This window comes from Triticum dicoccoides, chromosome 7B (assembly GCF_002162155.2).
Source record: "Triticum dicoccoides isolate Atlit2015 ecotype Zavitan chromosome 7B, WEW_v2.0, whole genome shotgun sequence".
In the NCBI taxonomy this organism is placed as follows: domain Eukaryota; kingdom Viridiplantae; phylum Streptophyta; class Magnoliopsida; order Poales; family Poaceae; genus Triticum; species Triticum dicoccoides.
This window is the reverse complement of record NC_041393.1, coordinates 343,305,799-343,330,396: the sequence shown is the minus strand read 5'-3', so window position 1 is coordinate 343,330,396 and position 24,598 is coordinate 343,305,799.

The window sequence follows — 24,598 nt, the reverse complement described above, 5'->3', positions numbered from 1 at the left end:
GTTGTTTCGTATGCTTCATGATAGCTTAAACCTCATGAGTTGAATTATGCCACACATGATTTGGAGTTAGCAGCCGTAGTGCATGCATTGAAGACATTGAGACGTTTTCTTATCGGAAACCATTGTGAGGTGTACACAGATCACAAGAGTTTGAAGTACATTTTTACGCAGAAGGAGTTGAATCTCAGGCAAAGGAGATGGTTGGAGCTCATCAAGGATTATGACATGAGATTGCATTATCACCCGGGAAAGGCTAACGTAGTAGCCAACGCGTTGAGCCGTAAGAGCCATGTCAACACACTCATGACCGGAGAGTTATCGAAGGAGTTAGTCGAGGACCTTCATGAGCTATGTTTAGAGATAGTTCCGAGAGGCTATGTAGCAGCATTGGAGATTCGGTCGACCTTGATGGATAAGATCAGAGAAGCCCAGAAGACCGACAAGGAAATTGCTGAGATAAAGGAGAAAATGAGCAAAGGAAAATCTAAAGGTTTTCGTGAGGATGAGCACGACACCTTATGGTTTGAAGACCGTGTTTATGTGCCTAATGACCCGGAGATCAGGAAGTTGATTCTACAGGAGCGTCATGATTGGTCGTATTCGATTCACCCAGGAAATACCAAGATGTATTTGGATTTGAAGGACACTTTCTGGTGGACCGGAATGAAGAAGGATATTGCGGAGTATGTAGCAGTTTGTGATGTATGTCAGAGAGTAAAAGCAGAGCATCAAAAGCCAGCACGATTGTTACAACCATTCCCGATACCCGAATGGAAGTGGGATAAACTAGGCATGGATTTTATCACGGGATTTCCCAGGACTCGTTCAGGCTATGACTCGATTTGGGTTGTAGTCGTTCGTTTGACGAAGGTAGCACATTTCATCCCAGTGAAGACCACTTACACCAGTGCTAAGTTGGCCAAGATATATATGACCAGGGTCGTATGTCTGCATGGAGTTCTGAGGAGCATTGTGTCAGATAGAGGAACCCAGTTTACCTCAAAGTTCTGGAATCAGTTGCACGAAACTTTGGGTACCAGATTAGAGTTCAGCATAGCTTTTCATCCGCAGACAGATGGACAGACCGAGAGAGTCAATTAGATTTTGGAGGATATGCTGAGAGCTTGTGCGCTAGATTACGGATCTAGTTGGGACGACAATTTGCCATATGCAGAGTTCTCTTACAACAACAGTTATCAATCTAGTTTGAAGATGGCCCCTTTCGAAGCATTATACGGAAGGAGGTGCAGGACCCCGTTGTCCTGGGATGAAGTTGGAGACTGTCAGTTGTTTGGACCGGTTTTGATTAAGGAGTCTGAATGGAAAGTGAAGTTGATTCGCGACAGGCTCGAGGTAGCCAAGTCCAGGCAGAAAAGCTATGCAGATTCAAAACGCAAGGAGATAGGTTACGAAGTCGGAGATAGAGTCTATCTTCGTGTATCTCCACTTCGAGGGATAAGCGCTTTGGAGTTAAGGGGTAGCTAGCGCCACGTTTTGTGGGACCATACATAGTTTTGGAGCGTATGGGAGAGGTTGCCTACAAGTTGGAATTGCTTGAGCGATTGTCAGAAGTTCACGACGTGTTCCACGTTTCTCAGTTGAAGAAGTGCCGCTAGAGGCGATTCAGTTGGACAGTAATTTGACCTATGAGGAAAAACCAGTTAAGATTCTTGATTATGCCAGCCGAGTCACTCGCAGCAAGGTTATCAAGTTTTGCAAAGTTCAGTGGAGCCACCACACCGAGGAAGAAGCCACCTGGGAGAGAGAGGAAGATCTGCTGAAGGACCACCCTCACCTATTTTCTAGCCAACCCGAATCTCGAGGGCGAAATTCATCTTAAGGGGGGTAGGTTTGTAACATCCCACATTTTCAATTTGGAATGTTATACCATAGATCATCATTGCATATAATATTTATTGCATTTTTGGCACGATCATAGAAATTCTACGCAACTCAAGGACCCACGAGAGAGTTGGGGATTTCGTAAATTTAATATTTGAGTTTTCTCAAATTTTTGAAATAGGATCATTTGATTTTATTTATTTTATCTTCAATTATTTCAATTATAAAAATATGAGAGAGGGAATAAAATGACTTTCCCAAAATAAAGAAATGTTGAGGATTTAATAAAAAAATCAAATACGATTTTATTTTGGAATTTATTGCTATTTTATTTGAATTTAGGAAAAATGCGGGTTTTTCAAAAAAAATGCATTTAGGCCAAAATAAGTGTTCTTCTTGTCCGGCTTGATTTTAGAAGGCGGGGAAAATTTATTTCGGGATTTTTGGAGTCCGTTTAGTATTTCTTTCGTTTGATTTTCAACGCGAAAATTATTTTTTTTTAAAGTCCGAACCGACCTTGGGCCCTAACCGGCCAGGACTCTGCCTGGCCGGGGGTCTTTATATAGCGCGCCCCGGGCTGACCCCAGCCCAAGCCGCCGCCGCCGTCCCAGCCACCCCTCGCCCGCGCCCCCAAACCCTAACCCTAGCCGCCGCCGACTGCCGCCGCCGCCGCCGCCTGCCGCCGCCGCCGCCGCCGCCGAATTTGACCCCGCCGCCGCCGTTTTTTTAGAAAAACCGTTCAGTTTTTCCGTCGGTTTTTTTAGATCCGTTTTTTTATTAGATCGATTTTTTCGGTTTAGGTTAATTAGTGAGCGTTCGCTCGTTCGTTCGTTTTAACGAACGCGTTCATCGTTTAGATCCAGATAACGAACGTTCGTTCATTAATCTGTTTGTCGTTTTTCTTTTTCTCGGATTTATTCCGCGATTTTTCTGATTGCGATTTCTGATCCGATTTTCGTTTTAGTATAACTTTTCGCTCGTTTATCGGAATCAGGCGATTCATGCGCCTAGAGTTTCGTCACAAAACCCTCTTTCCGAATTATCTACTCAAACAAGTTTTTACTTCTGTAAAATTTGACTTAGGTTCAGATTAGTAAACGAAGCTTGTTTCTTTCGCCGTTTGACTTTCGTTGTTTCGTTCGATTTGATTTTTTTGCAAGCCAGAGTTCTTAAGTTGAACTTTCTGGTTAGATCTCTTATTTGAGTTTTACCTGTGCATTAGATGGGTACTTATTGTATGCTTGTTTGTTTGTTTGCTTGCGATAGAGTACCTGGATTGTGCTACTTGCTACTTCGAATCCCTAGGTTTCACGGATCATCAGCAAGGCAAGTAACACTTTGATCATACCTCTTTACTACCCAGTTTTTATGCATTATATCAATCCTCAAACAATTGCATGATTAGGATCTAATTAATATGTGGGTTTTGGGAAGTAGATGAGGTAGTGCCTATTACCTATTTTATTATCAAACCCTTAGGAGTTACTTCTACGTTTGCTTATTATGCCATGCTATGATAGTAGAAGTGGATTGGGTGAGTGTATCCATGACAGATGTGAGATTGTTAATTAATGGTTTATTTAAGGTGGCAACTTTAATACACATCTGGGTGGATTGAGGTACCTGGGTATTCCAGGATTGCCTGTTTGTTTTTGGATTGCCACCCAGGCTCAAAGGGATCATAAGATTATTCATGCTAGAAACTTCCGTGTGCAGCCACATGCTATTATGGTCTCTAGCATAGTTGATTAAGTTGTGTGAACTCTTACAGTGGTAGACTAGCAGATGTAGGGGAAAGTAGGTGTACAGGTCTACCCATCGTAAGGTGCTAGCGCTTCTGAAAGAATATGTCTCGTTCATCCAATTCTCAAACACCATGTAGTGCGAGAAAACCAACGGAGGAGATCGAGTTGTGTGGGGAAAAGTGCGCAAACCTCTGTAGAGTGTATAAACTAATCATGATTAGCCGTGTCCCCGGTTTTGGACGTTTTGAGTATCTAGTACTTGGATTATCATGTGAATCTCATCATGTTACTTTAATTAATATTGTTGGGTTTGTTTAATGATGACGTTACTTAATTGGGATTGAGAATGCTGTCAACCATTCTCAATGTTTAACAACCACCATGATAGTTAGATAAATCTATTCCTTTGCAGTAGGGAAAAATTGGCTTTATGCAAAAACTGTAACCATAGAGCTTTCCACCAGCCATATATGCATGTAGTATAGCATTATTCTTTCATTACTCTCTATGTGTTACATTGCCAGCATATTCCATGTGCTGACCCATTTTTGGGCTGCAACGTTAATGTTGCAAACTTTTCGGACGACGAGTAAGATTCCTTAGGATCGTGGTCCTATACTCAATGATGCCGTTGGAGTTGATGGACTCACTTATCTTCCAAGCCTTCCGCTGTTATCGTTATTAGATGGCCTTAAGCCATATTTATTGTAATAAGCTCTCTTTTGAGCCATTCGATGTAATAAGTGTGTGATTTTCACTCTGTTATAAATCCTTCAAGTATTGTGCGTGTCAGCATTGCTGATCCAGGGATGACACTGATGCACAGAGATCAGACTTTTTGAGGTCTGGTCGCTACATGCAGTTTCTTATCTGAAACTGAAACTTGCAGTTTCTTCTCTCAGAATCACATTGTCGACACTTTTATATGAAACTACATTTCCTTAAGTGCTAAAATAGATCTCTAGAATTCATAAAATACTTCATATGCTCAATACTGCAAATCTAAAATTCAAAAGACATTCATATCGAAAAGTACTCTGAAATCTGAAAGACAAAACATAACCCGCAAATACTGACAACCCTAAGCTCCTCCTCAGACTATTTGGGGGCAGACAGCTACCCTGTCGGACGACGTGAATGACGAGGGAGAGGATGGTGGGGAAGCATCTTCGCGCCAACTATTTTTCTCCTCTTGAAGTTGGGTTCGATCGACGTAGACTCCACCAGCTCGCTCTGCCAGGGCACACTCACAAACGACACCGTGTAGATGCTCGATCCTTCAATCCAGGGTGGATGCTCCATCTTCTCTCGATACTCCCACCACCGCAGCCTCATGATCGGATCTGGTGAATTTGTTTGCTCCATGGCCTAGAGGAGCAGCTCTATGGACTCCAGCGTGACTCCCTGCTGGTGTATCGCCTTATTTCTAGATATTTGGCCATCGCTTTCGCCGTCGCCGCTAATTGCTCCGGGTTGTCAAACCAAGACTGTATCTCCAACCTCCTAGATAGCTTCACAGGGTCGCCGCCTGCGAGCCACACATATTGGTTGTACTCCTCCATCGATCTACATCTCCGCAGCACCTTCACTCGCTGGCGGTGGTTTTTGAATGGAAGAGGAGAGGAGCGGCGCTGGTTTTGGACTAGAACCGGAGAGGAGCGGTGGTGGTTTTGAAATGGAAGAGGAGAGGAGTGGCGCTGGTTTTGGATTGGAATAGGAGAGGAGCGGCGGTGGTTTTGAAATGGAAGAGGAGAGGAGCGGTGCTGGATTTGGATTGGAACACAAGAGGACTGGCGGTGGTTTAAGAGGAGAGGAGCGGTGCTGGTCTTGGAAGTATTTTTTTGTTTTGCATATTTTGGGTCAAAGTTCGACCACGTACTGTATTTGAAGCAAAATGTGAATGCGTGTCACCAAAAATAGTATCATTTGGTTTGTATCTGAATGTACTTTCAAATTATATTATTTTTGCAATGTATAACATGGATACAAAATTATCTTATCGGAGAGCGGCGTGCCAGACCGACCGACCGTCTGGGGAGCGACGCGAATGCGACGGGAGTGTTGTATACATGTGTACCGATGTTTTCTTGAGGCTTTGCTCCATGGCGCATCCCATGGATACAAAATTATATTTAAAAGTCGAGGGCGGGGATTTTCCTGCGCGGTAGGCGGGGCTGTTCCGCCTAGTCGGTTAGAGAGAGAGGCGAGAAGATGAGGGAGTAGGCTGCTGCAAATGTAGGGATGTGTGATTTGGCGGCGAGTTACTGCTGGACAGGTGGGGCCCTGTGGTTTGTCTTGTCATTATCATTTTAACTGCGGCATTACGACTGGCGTGAGTCTCCCGATTCCTGACCACCTCCATGGTATACAGGTGCCAAGTATTGTATACTCCTTTTGGCAAACGCAATAAGTACCACTCCCTCTCTCTTAGTTTACAAGGTGTGCGCGTACCCCTAGGTCGTCAATTTGACCAACCTAATAGAAGTCATATACAGTATTACAAGAAACATACCATTATAAATTTCAGATGTTCTATTTTCAAAGGTATAATTTTTCTATTATATAGTTTATATTACGGTCATAAAATTGACAACCTAGGTATATGCGCAGGACTTGTAAATTGAAACGGAGGGAGTACGAAGGAAGAGATAGAGAGAAGTAAAAATATTTACTCTTATATCCAACCTTACAGCTAACCTTGTTGTATGTGTGACTAAGTGATGACTATGTATGACATGCCAACATGAGATAGCCTAACACACCTGGGTGGAGGAAGTAGTTTCATGCATGCGAAGTAGGCAGAAAAATGCTCATTTATAGTCGTCTGAAATCTCCAAGGGAGCGACCACGCGAGCAATGCGATGGTTGTGGTAGGCGCGACCATGATACGGGCTGCTGACAACCATTGGATCTGAGATCAAACGGTCGCATGCTAAGTTGCTGAAAATTTGCAGAATAACCCTCCAGGATAGGATATTCACCCATAGGTCTAGAATCACGCCATGCAACCGTTCGATCTCGGATCCAAGGGCTCTCCGAAGCCCATATCATGGGAGCATGGAAGCCCTGCCATTCGCACACCCCACTCAACATTTTTACAATTGGAAAACCGCTAGCAGTTCGCTCGTACTTATCCCAGACCGTCCTTTAACATTACGACAGTTCGGTCCTTGTCATCCCGTCCTTTCACATTATAGCAGTTCCACTAATCCTAACCCTCCTCCCAAATCCATGGCCTCCCAAATCTCCATGGTCGGCGGTGAGTACAAGGTTAGAACCATCACCGGCGATGAGTTCGATGTCATCTACACCCGTTCTTCCGCAACCGTGAAAGGATGCCTTGCTCGCTTCAGACGCATGTTCGAAAACTCAAAGGTAGAATGGGTGACTGGGCTAGATGTTGAGTACACCATAGTCTTGGACAAAGAGAAGAATCTAAAGGAGGAAGAGAAGAAGAAGCCCGCCCTGATCCAGGTTTGCGTGTATAACTTGTGCTTGGTCTACCACATATGTCATGCTGACGTTGAGTGTGAGGAATTTAAGAACTTCCCCGGGGGCAGCATAGTCAAATTCGTTATTGTAGACTTTACGAATGACAAAGAAGTCCTGGGTCGGATAGGCCTCGTTGTAGGCGAGCTCTTCGACCTCCAGAGGAATGTTCTGGTGTCCTCCCATCAGCCTCCAATGCTGATCCTGGCAGGAGCCATGGTTCATCCTTCGTACGGTAAACTGAACAAACCTCCACCCAAGTTTCATCATCATGCATGGCAGTGGAATGTACTAGATATAGACCACATCCACTATGCTACGATGGATGCCTACCTTTGTTTCAATATCTACAAGGGTTGGATGAAGAGCAAGAGCCAAGTGTGTGGTTCTAGCAAAGAAGTATCGGCCAAGAGGAAGAGGGACAAGGACGAAGTCAAACACGTGGATGAGGAGTCCGAGTAACGTGGCAGTGTCTCTGCTCATGGTGGTTAATGCAGTGTCTACTATATTAGTTGCTTAGTTTAATTTCAGGGTGCTTCGTTTTATTTGAGGGGTGTGTTGTGCTGAGCCCCCAGCAGAACTATGTTATGTTCCTTCTCATTACTTTAACTCTTCAGTACGTACATACTAGTATTTCTTATAGTTCATTTTGTAGTTGGTAGTACTACCACTCGTTTCTTAACTTTATATACATACAATATATATGGACAACATCATATAGCCAGCAGTTTAGTTGTCAAAGAATTTCAGGGTGCTTAGTTTTTTTGAGGGGTGTGTTGTGCTGGACACCATTATTGTGACTCAAATCTCTTTTGTCATGTTATAATGACATAGTAAATACATACAAACCAACATGCCAGCTCTCCCTCTATCTCACTATAGTACAATAAAGTATGGGGCCTACTTGATCCCAACAGCGTTCTTACTTTTCTGTAAAATTATTTGATTGGTTACTCCTGACAAGCGGGGCCACACTTATCTTTGTGAGTTAGAGAGAATCGACATGTGGGTCTAGGCTTATTTTTGTCATGTAACGTGGTCAACGGGTTTGACGTGAAAATAACAATGTCTAATGGCCTTTTTGAGCAAACATCTGATGGAACAATGACATTTTTTAGATATCTAATTGCATTTTTTGAGCAAGCATCTCATGGATCGACGGATTTTTTGAGTAGTTGTAACTTCTAATGGCAAAATTGAGTAGTGAGACACAACTAGTGGCATAAATAATAAAACCCCAAGAATTAAATAGGTATGCTAATTTCTTTAATAGAATTTAGCACCCATCTAAGCACGTACTAGCTTTTTTAATAGTAATATGTGCATAATTTGGCGATGAGCGCTCTCTATATGTACCACCTTTTTTCTTTAATTTCATATTGTTAGTTTTTCTCCATGGCGCAATCCATCGATACTACTACTGTACAAAAGTATACATTTAAAAGACTAGAGGGTGGGGCAGTCTCGCTTGGTCGGTTTCATGAGAGGCGAGGGCTTTTGTGATTTGACGGCTTATTACTACTGGAAGGCGGAGCCTTGTGATTTGAGTGCTCGTATAAATGTTGCCGATGACCTGAGGAGGAGCAAAGAACCATGCGGTATACTCAAGTTTCCCACTGGAGTGCTAGTACGACAGAGGAGCACGAAACACGGTAGCCTAGTGCGATATGGCAATAAAAATGATCTAATTTGCTAGTCATCGATCCCATGGCTCCGCTCACCGTTAGCATTGTTCTATTAATGCCTCACAGAGAATGTGACATGTGCGGCAAAACACCCAAAGCAAAAGAAGAAACATAGGAGTAAAAGAAGAAGGAAGATTACTCCCCCCCCCCAAAAAGAAGGAAGACGGACACACAAAGTCTTGGGCGCTGCTCTCTACTACATGAAGGGTTGCTGGCCGTGGAGTCGTAACTGCTTGTTCATCTCCTCCACGACCTCCATCTTCTCGTGCATCTTCTACGCCATCTTCTTCATTCTGTCCATGACACGGGATTTCTCGAGGTGAGCCTTCATCATCTCTTCCACGGCCGCATTACATACCTTGACAGCAGCCGGGTGCTCGATGCGAAGCTTCGCCAACTCCTCCTTCTGTTCCCTGACGATGGCGTGCAACATCTTCAGCAAGGAACTACTCTTCTGATGCAGCATCTTCCAGCCGGCCTTCTCCTCCTTCACCAGGTCGAGCTCATGCCAGAGCTTCGCATTGTCATCCCGAATTTGTAGGATTCTGCCAGTCGCCTTCTTCTACGAGGCAATGCTCTTCCTCAGCAGCATCACCAAGCCGACGTCAACTCCCCCTGCTCATTGAGCTCAGCAGGCATGTCGTCGAGGCTATCCTTCAGCAGCTCCACCAAGCCGTCGATGAAGTCCTTCTGCTTATTGAGCCGATCGGGCATGTCGTCGAAGGATAACGACTCCAGCACCGCCAGCTTGGCATCTTCGCCTCCGTGGCTAGAGCGCTCCTGGGAGTCCTCGCCTGTCCGTGAGAGATCTTTCGAGGTCTCCACGAGGCAGTGAGCCCTATCTTTTTTTCCGCGGCCTTGGTCGCCGCCGCCTTTTTACGAGTAGTACTCGACCTAGAGCTTTGCACACCGGCCATGGGAAGGACGGACGGACAAGAAAGACTTAATTATGAGGAGGAAGGTAGAGTAATTTTTGGCTAGGTAGTTCCCCTTTTTATAACCTAGTACTAGCACTAGAACTAAAACCTGCATAGTGGGAAGACGTTCAGGTTTGATACGTACTACTACATGTGTCCATTGTAATCTGTGCCAAAGTTTGACCATAAATTTAACTAACAAAAATATTCATGCATTTCATAAAAAATTATATCATTAAAAATTATGTTCAAATACGAATCCAACGATATAATTTTATTAACATGCACTAACATTTCATCAGTTAAATCATTGGTAAAAAAATTAGCATAAATTACAAAGAGGACTAATAAACCAGGATGGAGGTAGTAGGTGTTAGCAGGTTTGCACTTAATTATAGCATGGTAGTACTACTTTGGAATGTGATGGGAACAAGCTAAAGATTAATGGATTGTTTTAGTTTCGAGGCCCGAAACGGCTCCCGGTGAGTTTAGTGGAACATATATTTCAAGTACTACTGCTCAAATGCGGCCGCACAAGTCAGTGATGTAACTGGTCATACATGTCAGATGAAGCCGATGCATGTCCCTTCGGTGAGACGCGGGTCCGATCGACCATAAGTATTACGCGATGGAGACTTCTGGTTGTGGCTTCGGGTGATTGCCACGACCAAGCATTCTAAAACTAGTGATAAATCAGTTACCATCTTTTTCCAAATGACCAAGTATTTTCACAGGAATACAATACATATAGATGGAGTGATTGTAGGTTGCAAACCAACATGGCGTTGCAAGTTCACTTGAGCAGCAACCGAGTAGGTCACTGCATCGCTAGCTGGGATGTAGGATAGCTCACCTCACCTATGATGCATGCCCAGCGGCGGCGCCGCAGCTGGTCCCAGGATTTGGCTTCTCCTACCGCCCATTTGAATAGTTGCATCGGCTGCTCATGCCATTCCGCGGGCATGCGCGTTCTTTCCTCCATAGTCAACTCCGTGAATATGATCTCTGCCATTAGCCCTAGCTCGAAATCAACGCGCCGCTGCCAGATGCTGACATCCCTCAGCATCTCTCCCCTGAGATCAACTTGCGCATCTGCCTTGTGCTTCGCCAGGCGTAACTCCTTCGAACTTGTCTCCAATCGATGTGATGCTTCCTTGATCTGATTTGCCCTTGCTTCCCACCACCTGAAATGCAACCCTGGCATGTCGTGCGGCACCACCGATCTGTGATTCAAGCAATGGATCCCCTCTAAAACACATGTGAGTTTCGCTCAAAGGCGGCAGTGCTCCGGGCCGCAGCGAGAGGGCAGCCCATGGGATCCTGGGATATAAGGGATTATCCATGGCGGGATCTGGTGGGTGAGGCAGGGAGGCGAACGTAGGCACTGGGAGAGCCCTACGAGGCTAATATAAAGATAGTACTACTCTACTCTGTCCATATATATATACTCCCACTATTTCTTTTCAGTCCGCATAAAAGATTTGGTCAAAGTCAAACTTTGTATAGTTTGACTAATTTTATGAAAAAAATATTAACATCTCCAATACTAAAATTATATGTTATAAAAATTATTTTCATAATGCATCTAATATTATTGATTTCATAGTGTGGATGTTGATTTCTTTTCCTACAAAGCTAGTCAAATTATACCAAGTCTGACTTTGACCAAATCTTATATGCAAACTAAAAAGAACCGGAGGGAGTAGTACAAAGGCCATCAACAGTAACCCAGGCAAAAATATATCATCCTGCCTGCATCCTGGTTTATTGGCCTCCTTTTTATTTTGTGCCAATTTTTGACCAAAAAACTAACTAACAAAATTCAAGCAGTACCGCCAAAGTTTCTCTTTTTGCACTCCACAAGCCAAACAAGCAATCTAATCATCCTAAAGGCAAATATTGGCACCTTATTTTTATAGTACAAAGGATTTGTACAAGGGGATAATTTCTTTTGTTGAAAAGTTTCTGTAATCAAGTTTCACAAAGTTTCCATGGGAATGAACATAGTTCAAGGCTAGCTCCCACTTTAACAATGCTCGTCTTTCTCACTTTCGCTTTTCTTTTTGAAAAGTTTTAGGTTCCCCTCTATATTTTTTCATAAACTTTTTAAAAGCACACAACAGAAAAATTGACTCTCTAAAACTTCTGGGTTGTCTCCCTGGCAACGCTTTCTTTAAAGCCATTAAGCTAGGCATGTAGTGCTCAAGTAATGGATCCACCCGGATCCCAAGGTATATCAAATCCAATTTTAATTAACAATGATTTTGATTTATTATTGAGCACAAAGTAACATATATCATGCACAAACGAAGTCTAACTCTCTATCTATGCATTGACATGCCATAAAAGAACAATTCAGGCACACGAAGTAAAGGCCAATGCATAGTACAAACAATTTATTGGAATTTTATCGTACTGGAAACATAGAGAGGCGGAGATGTAGTTCCTCTCTCATAATAATTGCAAGTAGGAGCAACAATCACATGCATAATATTAGATGCATAATGAAATTAATTTTCATAACATATAATTTAAGTATTGGAGATGTTAATATTTTTTCTATAAAATTAGTCAAACTATACAAAGTATTTATATATGGACGGAGTGGAGTAGTACTATCTTTATCTTAGCCTCGTAGGGCTCTCCCAGTGCCTACGCTCTCCCAGCAGCAAACCCATCAATATAGTCCTTAATAAGTGCAAAATTCTTCGATATAGTGTAGCTGGGAGAATTCAAAAAGATAATAGGACTATCATGGGTGGGTGCAATAGCAACAATTTCATTCTTAACATAAGGAACTATATCAAGTCCATCTCCATAAGCATAATTCATAATGGCATCATGGGCACAAGCATAACAAGCATCAAGTTCATCAGAAAGGGATATTTCAAACGAATCCAAGGGATCATAGCAATCATCATAGCAATCATCCGTCGGTAAGCACGAAGGGAAATTAAATAATGTATGAGTTGAAGAGTTACTCTCATTAGAAGGGCACAGGTAGCTAATCCGCTCTTCCTCGTTTTGTTCTTCGCTCTCCTCGTCATCTTTTTCATCTAATGAGCTCACAGTGGCATCTATTTCTTCTTCCATAGTTTCGTGCAAAATCTTAGTCTCTTCTTGGACAGCGGTGACTTTCTCAATAAAATCTATCAATATCAGAATTATATTCATAATTCTCATATCAATATTTAAGTTAAGCATAATTTTCAGGTGTGTAAACATCACCATCATAATTTCACACTTTTAAAACAAAGATTCAATTTCATAAGCACCCTTTAAAGCAAGGAATTATTATATTTGTTCCACATCATAGTAATCATATATACCATTAGCATCAGAAGCTAAGGTTTTCTTATCATTAAATTTACATGATGTAACATCCCAAATTTTAAATTTGGAATGTTATACAAATAGATCATCTTGCATATCATATTTATTGCATTTTTGCCTTCATCCTAGAAATTCTACGCAACTCAAGGACCCACGGAGAGAGTTGGGGATTTCGTTAATTTCATATTTGAGTTTCTCAAATTTTGAAAAAAGGATCAATTGATTTTATTTATTTTATCTTCAATTATTTCAATCACAAAAAAAATAAGAGAGAGGGAATAAAATGACTTTCCCAAAATAAAGAAATAATGAGGATTTAATAAAAAATCAAATAAGATTTATTTTGGTGTTTTTGCTATTTTATTTGAATTTAGGAAAAATTGCACGATTTTCAAAAATGCATTTTAGGACCAAAAAATGTTCATCTTGTTCTAAATATTTTATTTGGACGCTGAAAATTTATTTTGGTATTTTTAGATGTTTATTTAATTTTCTAGATTTCTTTTCAGTTCAGCAAAATTATTGAAAAAAAACTCCCAGCGCCCGACTGGGCCGAAGCCCAGCCGAGCCAGGCCGGCCCGCCTGCGCCACCGCCTTCCCCGCCGTGCCGCCACCGGACTCGGGAGAGTCCGAGCCGCCGCCGCAGCCCGACCCCCTCCCCAAGTCGGAGTCGCCGCCGCCTCCCCCTATCCCTATAAATACCCACCCCGGGGCCCCCCTTGGGACCCCAAGCCGCAGCCGCCGCCGCCGCACTCCCCGCCGCCGGAGCCGACCCGCCCCGCCACCTCGTGTCGCCGCCGCCGAAGCCGGCAGCCGCCGCCGCTGGAGCCCCGTCGCCCCTAGCCAACCCCGCCAGAGCCGCCCCGCCTCGCCAGAGGACCACGCCGGAGGTACCGCCGCTGCCGCCGACGCCATTTTTTTTTGGAAAAAAATACTTCAGTTTTTTTAGAAACCCTAGATTTTTTATTAGATCGGTTTTTTTCGGTTTATTTTATTAGCGAGCGTTCGCTCGTTCGTTCATTTTAACGAACATGTTCATCGTTTAGATCCAGATAACGAACGTTCGTTCGTTAATCTGTTCATCGTTTTTTTCTCGGATTTATTCTGCGATTTTCTGATCGCGATTTCTGATCCGATTTTAGTTTTAGTTTAACTTTTCGCTCGTTTATCAGAATCAGGCGATTCAAACGCCTAGAGTTTCGTCTCGAAACCCTCTTTCTGTTTAATCTACTCAAACAAGTTTTTGCTGCTGTAAAATTTGACTTAGGTCCAGATTAGTAAACGAAGTTGGTTCTTTCGCAGTTGGATCTTTGTTGCTTTGTTCGATTTGATTCTTTTTGCCAATCGGAGTTCTTAAGTCGAACTTTCTGGTTAGATCTTTTATTTGAGTTCTACCTGTGCATTAGATGAGTACTTATTGTATGCTTGTTTGTTTGTTTGCTTGTGATAGAGTACCCGGATTGCGCCGCTTGCTACTTCGAATCCCTAGGTTTCACGGATCATCAGCAATACAAGTAACACTTTGATCATATCTCCTTACTACCCAGTTTTTATGCATTAGATCAATCCTCAAACAATTGCATGATTAGGATCTAATTAATATGTGGGTTTTGGGGAGTAGATGAGGTAGTACCTATTACCTGTTTTATTATCAAACCCTTGGGAGTTACTTCTATGTTTGCTTATTATGCCATGCTATGCTAGTAGACGTGGATTGGGTGAGTGAATATCCATGACAGATGTGAGATTGTTAACTAATGGTTTATTTAAGGACGCAACTTTAATACACATCTGGGTGGATTGAGGTACCTGGGTATTCCAGGATTGCCTGTTTGTTTTTGGACCGCCACCCAGGCTCAAAGGGTTCATAAGATTATTCATGCTAGAAACTTCCGTGTGCAGCCACATGCTATTATGGGCTCTAGCATAGTTGATTAAGTCATGCGAACTCTTACAGTGGTAGACTAGCAGATGTAGGGGAAAGTAGGTGTACAGGTCTACCCAATCGTAAGGTGCTAGCGCTTCTGAAAGACTATGTCTCGGTCATCGGTTTCTCAAACACCATGCACTGCGAGAAAACTAACGGAGGAGATCGGGTCTTGTGGGGGAAAGTGCACAAACCTCTGTAGAGTGTATAAACTAATCTTGATTAGCCGTGTCCCCGGTTATGGACGTTTGAGTATCTAGTACTTGGGTTATCATGTGAATCTCATCATGTTACTTTAATTAATATTGTTGGGTTTGTTTAATGATGATGCTTAATTGGGATTGAGAATGCTGTCAATCATTCTCAATGTTTAACAACTACCATGATAGTTAAATAAATTTATTCCTTTGCAGTAGGGAAAAACTGGCTTTATGCAAAATCTGTAACCATAGACCTTTTCTACCAGCCAAATATGCATGTAGAATAGCATTATTTCTTTCATTACTCTCTATGTGTTACTTTGCCAGCATATTCCATGTGGTGACCCATTTTTGGGTTGCAACGTTCATGTTGCAGACTTTTCAGACGACGAGTAAGACTGCCTTAGGATCGTGGTCCTATACTCGGTGATGGCGTTGGAGTTGATGGAATCACTTATCTTCCAAGCCTTCCGTTGTTATCGTTTTAGATGGCCTTAAGCCATATATTTTTGTAATGAGCTCTCTTATGAGACATTCGATGTAATAAGTGTGTGATTGCTACTCTGTTATAAATCCTTCAAGTACTGTGCGTGTCAGCATTACTGATCCAGGGATGACACTGATGCACAGAGATCAGACCGTCTGAGGTCTGGTCGCTACAAGATGGTATCGGAGCACACGCTGACTGTAGGACACGACCACTAAGCCAAAGCCCTAGATCACTACTCCCTCTTCTCATTTCTAACTCCTCATCTTTTCTACTCTCTTTTAGGATGGCGGATGCAAGGAACAAGTTCATGCAACCGGATGAAGATACACCCTTTGGACGACACCTGAAGGAAGTCACCAAGTACCTGAAGATCGGAGTACCAAGCTTCACCGGCACCTACAACGCCACTATACCTAAAGAGGAGCACTGGATGATTCAATTTCAAGTTCCAGGAAGGACGTTCTTGCCCGTTACTAAGCCCATAGAGTTTCCTTTGATGCACCAACCTGGAGTCTAGGAAAGAGCATGGCAGACCACATTACCATGGGACGTATTGGAGAAATTTACCACAAGGAGCTTAAGGATACTATCTACCAGATTTGTGGGCGCCGAGATGAGCAATGGGAGATGATCAGCACCCAGAAAGACCGATCAATTGCAGCTTTCATCCAGGAGTTAAACCAGCACATTCGACGCCAGGAGAACCAGATGTGCGCAGGCATGATGGATCTGAAGAAGGCCATGATCAAAATCACGGAACTGGAGGAAGAACTCAAGTCCACACGTGATGGATATGAGGAGGAAATAGCAACACTAGTGGAGAAGAGCGATGATCTGAAGAGGAAGCTGAAAGTATTTATGGGATTCCCTGCGACAGAAGGAGAATATGAAGATTTCACATGTCCAGCGAACTACATCATCATTGACGACACCGACTCGGACCCAGATGATAGTGATGATGATTATGTTGATGAAGCTAGAGCAGATATCATGGAGTCTTCATCGGAGCAGTTTTTCTAGTCGACCACCATAACAGTAGTAGTATTTCCCCCATGTATCTAGTATAGTCCGAGCACTTTTGTAACGATAGATAGACCGTTGTATGCCCTTGCTTGTTTGAATGAAGTGTTTTGATTCAAATTTGACTCATGTGCATATGGGTAGTGTTTTCCCTCTAGACCTCGTCCTATTCTATATTCTCATCCTTTCTAAACCCTCGGATGCCTCCGAGACGTGACAACGGATTTGCTTTCCCACCGGAGCTCACCCAGTTGATCCAGCAGCAGAATGCATTGATGCAGTTACTAGTTCAGAATCAGAATCAGGGGAACAACAACAACAACAATCCACCACCGCCACCACCTGTTGACCACTTAACCCATTTTCTTAGGCTGAATCCACCGGTGTTCTCCAGTAGCACCGAGCCGATTGTTGCAGATGATTGGCTTCGCAAGACAGCCAGGGAGTTGACCACTGTAGGATGCACAGATGCGGAGAAGGTGCAATTTGCCGCACATCAGCTAGATGGACCCGCAGCATCATGGTGGGAGAATTTCACAGCCACCTATCCAGTAGACACTGTCACATGGGATCAGTTTCAGCAGGCTTTTCGTACTGCCCATGTTTCAGCAGGAGCTATGGCCATGAAGAAGCGTGAGTTTCGCAACTTATGCCAGGGAGGATGTACAGTTGGCCAGTATGTGGATGACTTTAGTAAACTAGCACGTTATGCCCCAGATGATGTTGCTACAGATGCAACTAAGCAAGAGAAGTTTCTGGAAGGACTGAATGACGAGCTGAGTATGCAGTTGATGGTAGCAAGTTTCAACAACTACCAGGAGTTGGTAGATAGAGCTCTCATGATTGAAGGGAAGCAGTAGCAGATTGAGAACCGCAAGAGGAAGTATGGACAAGGGAAGCACAATTCTGGAGCTCATAAGAAGCCATGATTTACTCCGAAGTCGAGAGGACAGTTCCAGCATACCCATGGAGGAAGTAGTTCGCACAATCACAATGGTCCTAAAAATGGTAATGGGAATGGAGGAAGCAACGGCCAGAACCGTACCAACCCATCAAGCCCAGCCAAGAGAGATCTGAGTAAAGTCATTTGCTTTAAATGCCAGAAGACCGGACATTACGCCAATGAATGCGCTGAAGGCCAGAACGTAAATGGCAATGGAAGCTCGGGGAAGAAGCCGAACCCATTCAACAGAGGGCAAGTGAACCACGTTAGCGTGGAGGAGATTGAAGCTCAGCCAGATGCAGTAATAGGTAAGTTTTTGATTAAGTCATTTACTGCACTCATTCTTTTTGATACTGGTGCATCGCATTCATACATATCAAGGGGATTTGTGGATAAGTATAGACTACCCACCAAGGTTCTAGGAACACCCATGCTAGTAACCTCACCAGGAGCAGAGTATATGGCCAGTCGAGGATGTTTTCAAGGGCCATTGAGTATAGGCAGGCATGTTTTCCCCTCAGATTTAATCATTTTGGAATGTCAAGGTTTGGATGTAATTCTGGGTATGGATTGGTTATCGATGTATTGTGGAAACATCGATTGCGCCAGTAAGTCGATTTTGCTTACTACCCCAAAAGGAAGAAGGATCAAGTATGTATCAAGGCATGAGCAGAAGAGGATGCACGTAAATTCATTATCAGGAGTTGTGCAGGAGGAAGTACCAGTGGTGAAGGATTTTCCTGATGTATTTCCAGAAGAGTTGCCAGGCATGCCACCAGATAGAGACATCGAGTTTTTGATTGAACTTTTGCCAGGCACAGGGCCGATATCCAAGAGACCATACAGGATGCCAGCAAAAGATTTGGAGGAGATTAAGAGTCAGATTAAGGAGTTACTGGATAAAGGATTTATTCGCCCAAGTTCTTCGCCTTGGGGATCACCAGTACTTCTAGTGGAGAAGAAGGATGGATCTTTAAGAATGGTTGTTTATTATCGAGGATTGAATGCAGTAACCATCAAGAACAAGTATCCACTGTCGATGATCAATGATCTATTTGACCGCTTGCAAGGAGCTAAGGTATTTTCCAAGATTGATCTGCGGTCAGGATACCATCAGTTGAAGATTCGAGAGCAGGATATACCTAAGACGGCTTTTACCAGCAGGTATGGGCTGTACAAATACACTGTTATGTCATTTGGTCTGACTAACGCACCTGCCTATTTCATGAACATGATGAACAAAGTATTTATGGAGTTTCTGGATAAGCTCGTCGTGGTGTTCATTGATGATATTTTGGTCTACTCAAAGAACGAAGAAGAACACAACGAGCATTTGCGTTTGGTATTGGAGAAGCTCAGAGAACACCAGTTATATGCCAAGTTCAGCAAATGTGAGTTTTGGTTGAAGGAAGTTGGATTCCTCGGACATGTTATATCTGGAGAAGGAATAGCAGTAGACCCCACCAAGGTAGTTACCGTGACCAATTGGGTAGCCCCAACGACAGTTGGAGAGATCAGGAGTTTTCTTGGACTGGTAGGATATTACCGGAGATTTATTGAGAACTTCTCGAAGATTGCAAAGCCTATGACGGAATTGCTGAAGAAGGATACCAAGTTTAATTGGACTGAGAAGTGTGAGGCCAGTTTCTAGGAGTTGAAGGAACGTTTGGTTACCTCACCAGTGTTGATTCTGCCAGATTAGACCAAGGATTACGAGGTGTATTGCGATGCTTCACGTCGAGGACTTGGAGTAGTGCTTATGCAGGAGGGGAGAGTTGTTTCGTATGCTTCACGACAGCTGGAACATCATGAGTTGAATTATGCCACACATGATTTGGAGTTAGCATCCGTAGTGCATGCCTGAAAACATGGAGACATTTTCTAATCGGAAATCATTGTGAAGTGTACACCGATCACAAGAGTTTGAAGTACATTTTCACGCAGAAGGAGTTGAACCTCAGACAAAGGAGATGGTTGGAGCTCATCAAGGATTACGACATGAGATTGTAGTACCACCCCGGGAAGGCTAATGTAGTAGCCGATGCATTGAGCTGTAAGAGTCATGTCAATGCACACATGACCGCAGGACTGCCAAAGGAGTTAGCCGAGGACTTTTACGGACTATGTTTGGAGATAGTTCCGAGAGGCTATGTAGCAGCATTGGAAATTCAGTCGACTTTGATGGATAAGATCAGATAAGCTCAGAAGACCGATAAGGAAATTGCTGAGATAAAGGAGAAGATGAGCGAAGGAAAAGCCAAGGGATTTCGTGAGGATGAGCACGATACCTTGTGGTTTGAAGACCGTGTTTATGTTCCTAATAACCCGGAGATCAGGAAGTTCATTTTGCAAGAGGCCCATGATTCACCGTATTCAATTCACCCAGGTAATACCAAGATGTATTTGGATTTGAATGAGACTTTCTCGTGGACCGGAATGAAGAAAGATATTGCAGAGTATGTAGCAGTTTGTGATGTATGTCAGAGAGTAAAGGAAGAGCATCGGAAGCCAGCAGGATTGTTGCAACCATTGCCGATACCCGAATGGAAGTGGGATAAGCTAGGCATGGATTTTATCATAGGATTGCCCAGGACTCAGTTAAGCTATGATTTGATTTGGGTTATAGTCGATCGTTTGATGAAGGTAGCACATTTCATTCCAGTAAAGACCACTTACACCAGTGCTAAGTTGGCCAAGATATACATGACCAGGATCGTATGTCTACATGGAGTTCCGAGAAGCATTGTATCAGATAGAGGAACCCAGTTCACCTCAAAGTTCTGGAATCAGTTGCATGAAACTTTGGGTACCAGATTAGAGTTCAGCACAGCTTTTCATCCACAGACAGATGGACAGACGGAGAGAGTCAATCAGATTTTGGAAGATATGCTGAGAGCTTGTACGTTAGATTATGGATCTAGTTGGGATGACAATTTTCCATATGCAGAGTTCTCTTATAACAACAGTTATCAATCCAGTTTGAAGATGGCCCCTTTCAAAGCCTTATACGGAAGGAGAAGCAGAACCCCGTTGTCTTGGGACGAGGTTGGAGACCGTCAGTTGTTTGGACCAGACTTAATTAAGGAGTCTGAACGGAAAGTAAAGTTGATTCGCGACAGCCTCAAGGTAGCTCAGTCCAGGCAGAAAAGCTACGCAGATGAAAAACGCAAGGAGACAGTTTATGAAGCCGAAGATAGAGTCTCTCTACGAGTATCTCCATTGCGAGCAGTAAGCGTTTTGGTGTTAAGGGAAAGTTAGCGCCACGTTTTGTTGGACCATACAAAGTTTTGGAACGTATGGGAGAAGTTGCCTACAAGTTGGAATTGCTTGAGGGATTGTCAGGAGTTCACGATGTGTTCCACGTTTCCCAATTGAAGAAGTGCCACGCCGAGATGGCTGATATACTGCTGAGAGATACAGTGCCACTAGAGGCGATTCAGTTGGACAGTGATTTGACCTATGAGGAGAAACCCGTTAAGATTCTCGATTATGCCAGCCGAGTCACCCGCAGTAAAGTTATTAGGTTCTGTAAAGTTCAGTGGAGCCACCACACCAAGGATGAAGCCACTTGGGAGCAAGAAGAAGATTTGCTGAAGGACCACCCTCACCTATTTTCTAGCCAACCCGAATCTCGAGGGAGAGATTCATCTCAAGGGGGGTAGGTTTGTAACATCCCAAATTTTCAATTTGGAATGTTATACAAATAGATCATCTTGCATATCATATTTATTGCATTTTTGCCTCCATCCTAGAAATTCTACGCAACTCAAGGACCCACGGAGAGAGTTGGGGATTTCGTTAATTTAATATTTGAGTTTCTCAAATTTTGAAAAAAGGATCAATTGATTTTATTTATTTTATCTTCAATTATTTCAATCACAAAAAAAATAAGAGAGAGGGAATAAAATGACTTTCCCAAAATAAAGAAATAATGAGGATTTAACAAAAAATCAAATAAGATTTTGGTGTTTTTGCTATTTTATTTGAATTTAGGAAAAATTGCACGATTTTCAAAAATGCATTTTAGGACCAAAAAAATGTTCATCTTGTTCCAAATATTTTATTTGGACGAAGAAAAATTATTTTGGTATTTTTAGATGTTTATTTAATTTTCTAGATATTTTTTTCAGTTCGGCGAAATTATTTAAAAAAAAACTCCCCGCGCCCGACTGGGCCGAAGCCCAGCCGAGCCAGGCCGGCCCGCCCGCGCCACCACCTTCCCCGCCATGCCGCCGCCGGACTCGGGAGAGTCTGAGCCGCCGCCGCCGCCTGACCCCCTACCCAAGTTGGAGCTACCGCCGCCTCCCCCTCCCCCTTTAAATACCCACCCGGGGCCCTCCTTGGGACCCCAAGCCGCAGCCGCCGCCACCGCACTCCCCGCCGCCGGAGCCGACCCGCCCCGACGCCTCGTGTCGCCTCCGCCTCCGCCTACAGCCGCCGCCGCCGGAGCCACCCCGCCGCCGGAGCCCCGCCGCCCTAGCCAACCCCGCCGGAGCCGCCCCGCCTCGCCGGAGGACCCCGCCGGAGGTACCGCTGCCGACGCCGTTTTTTTGGAAAAAAAAACTACTTCGTTTTTTTAGAAACCCTAGATTTTTATTTTATTTTATTAGATCAGTTTTCTTTCGGTTTATTTTATTAGCGAGCGTTCGCTCGTTCGTTCGTTTGAACGAACGTGTTCATCGTTTAGATCCAGATAACGAACGTTCGTTCGTTAATCTGTTCGTCGTTTTTTCTCTCTCGGAATTATTCCGCGATTTTCTGATCGCGATTTTTGATCCGATTTTAGTTTTAGCTTAACTTTTCGCTCGTTTATCGGAATCAGGCGCTTCAAACGCCTAGAGTTTTGTCTCGAACCCCTCTTTCTGTTTAATCTACTCAAACAAGTTTTTGCTTCTGTAAAATTTGACTTAGGTCTAGATTAGTAAACAAAGTTGGTTCTTTCACAGTTGGATCGTTGTTGCTTTGTTTGATTTGATTCTTTTTGCCAACCGAAGTTCTTAAGTTGAACTTTCTGGCTAGATCTTTTATTTGAGTTCTACTTGTGCATTAGATGAGTACTTATTGTATGCTTGTTTGTTTGTTTGCTTGCGATAGAGTACCCGGATTGCGCCGCTTGCTACTTCGAATCCCTAGGTTTCATGGATCATCAGCAATACAAGTAACACTTTGATCATATCTCCTTACTACCCAGTTTTTATGCATTAGATCAATCCTCAAACAATTTCATGATTAGGATCTAATTAATATGTGGGTTTTGGGGAGTAGATGAGGTAGTACCTATTACCTGTTTTATTATCAAACCCTTGGGAGTTACTTCTATGTTTGCTTATTATGCCAAGCTATGCTAGTAGACGTGGATTGAGTGAGTGAATATCCATGACAGATGTGAGATTGTTAACTAATGGTTTATTTAAGGAGGCAACTTTAATACACATCTGGGTGGATTGAGGTACCTGGGTATTCCAGGATTGCCTGTTTGTTTTTGGACCGCCACCCAGGATCAAAGGGATCATAAGATTATTCATGCTAGAAACTTCCATCTGCAGCCACATGCTATTATGGGCTCTAGCATAGTTGATTAAGTCGTGCGAACTCTTACAGTGGTAGACTAGCAGATGTAGGGGAAAGTAGGTGTACAGGTCTACGCAATCGTAAGGTGCTAGCGCTTCTGAAAGACCATGTTTCGGTCATCAGTTTCTCAAACACCATGCACTGCGAGAGAACTAATGGAGGAGATCGGGTCTTGTGGGGGAAAGTGCACAAACCTCTGCAGAGTGTATAAACTAATCATGATTAGCCGTGTCCCCGGTTATGGACGTTTTGAGTATCTAGTACATGGATTATCATGTAAATCTCATCATGTTACTTTAATTAATATTGTTGGGTTTGTTTAATGATGATGCTTAATTGGGATTGAGAATGTTGTCAACCATTCTCAATGTTTAACAACTACCATGATAGTTAAATAAATTTATTCCTTTGCGGTAGGGAAAAACTGGCTTTATGCAAAATCTGTAACCATAGAGCTTTTCCACCAGCCAAATATGGATGTAGAATAGCATTATTTCTTTCATTACTCTCTATGTGTTACTTTGCCAGCATATTCCATGTGCTGACCCGTTTTCGGGCTGCAACGTTCATGTTGCAGACTTTTCAGACGACGAGTAAGACTGCCTTAGTATCATGGTCCTATACTCAGTGATGCCGTTGGAGTTGATGGACTCACTTATCTTCCAAGCCTTCCGTTGTTATCGTTTTAGATGGCCTTAAGCCATATATTTTTGTAATGAGCTCTCTTATGAGACATTCGATGTAATAAGTGTGTGATTGCTACTCTGTTATTAATCCTTCAAGTACTGTGCGTGTCAGCATTACTGATCCAGGGATGACACTGATGCACAGAGATCAGACCGTCTGAGGTCTGGTCGCTACACATGAAAAAGGAAAGGTTTGGAGCCTTCATCCAAGCACTACTAGCCATTGGATATCATCTACAATGCACCTGATTTTGCCACATGTACAATCTAGAAGACTCCATGGTTGAACTTAGGCATAATGCACAAACCTCAAAACACAAGCACTTCTCCTTTGTTCTAGAATCTTCCGTATCATAATTGGCCAAAAAAATTCTACATGAATTGCCATTATTTACTTTTTACTTTATGCTTTGCAACGCACAATTCCATGAATCTTAAAATATATTAGCTTTTTTTTATAAAAACTAATTGATTTTGAATTAGATGAGCTATAAGAATTAAACGAATATCTACATCATGCATATATGACTCAAAGCTTACATGCTATAATGTGATATTTATTTTTAATTTGTTTGACAAATCTCATGCGTGCAATGCACATGTACCTTACTAGTCTAAATGGTGCTTGTGTGTGTGTTGTGCGTGTTAAACACATTGTACGTAGTATCATACATGGTTTAGATTCCGAACATCTAGCTAGAGCATACATGTACTATGATTTGAATTCAACATAAAATGGATACCTATATT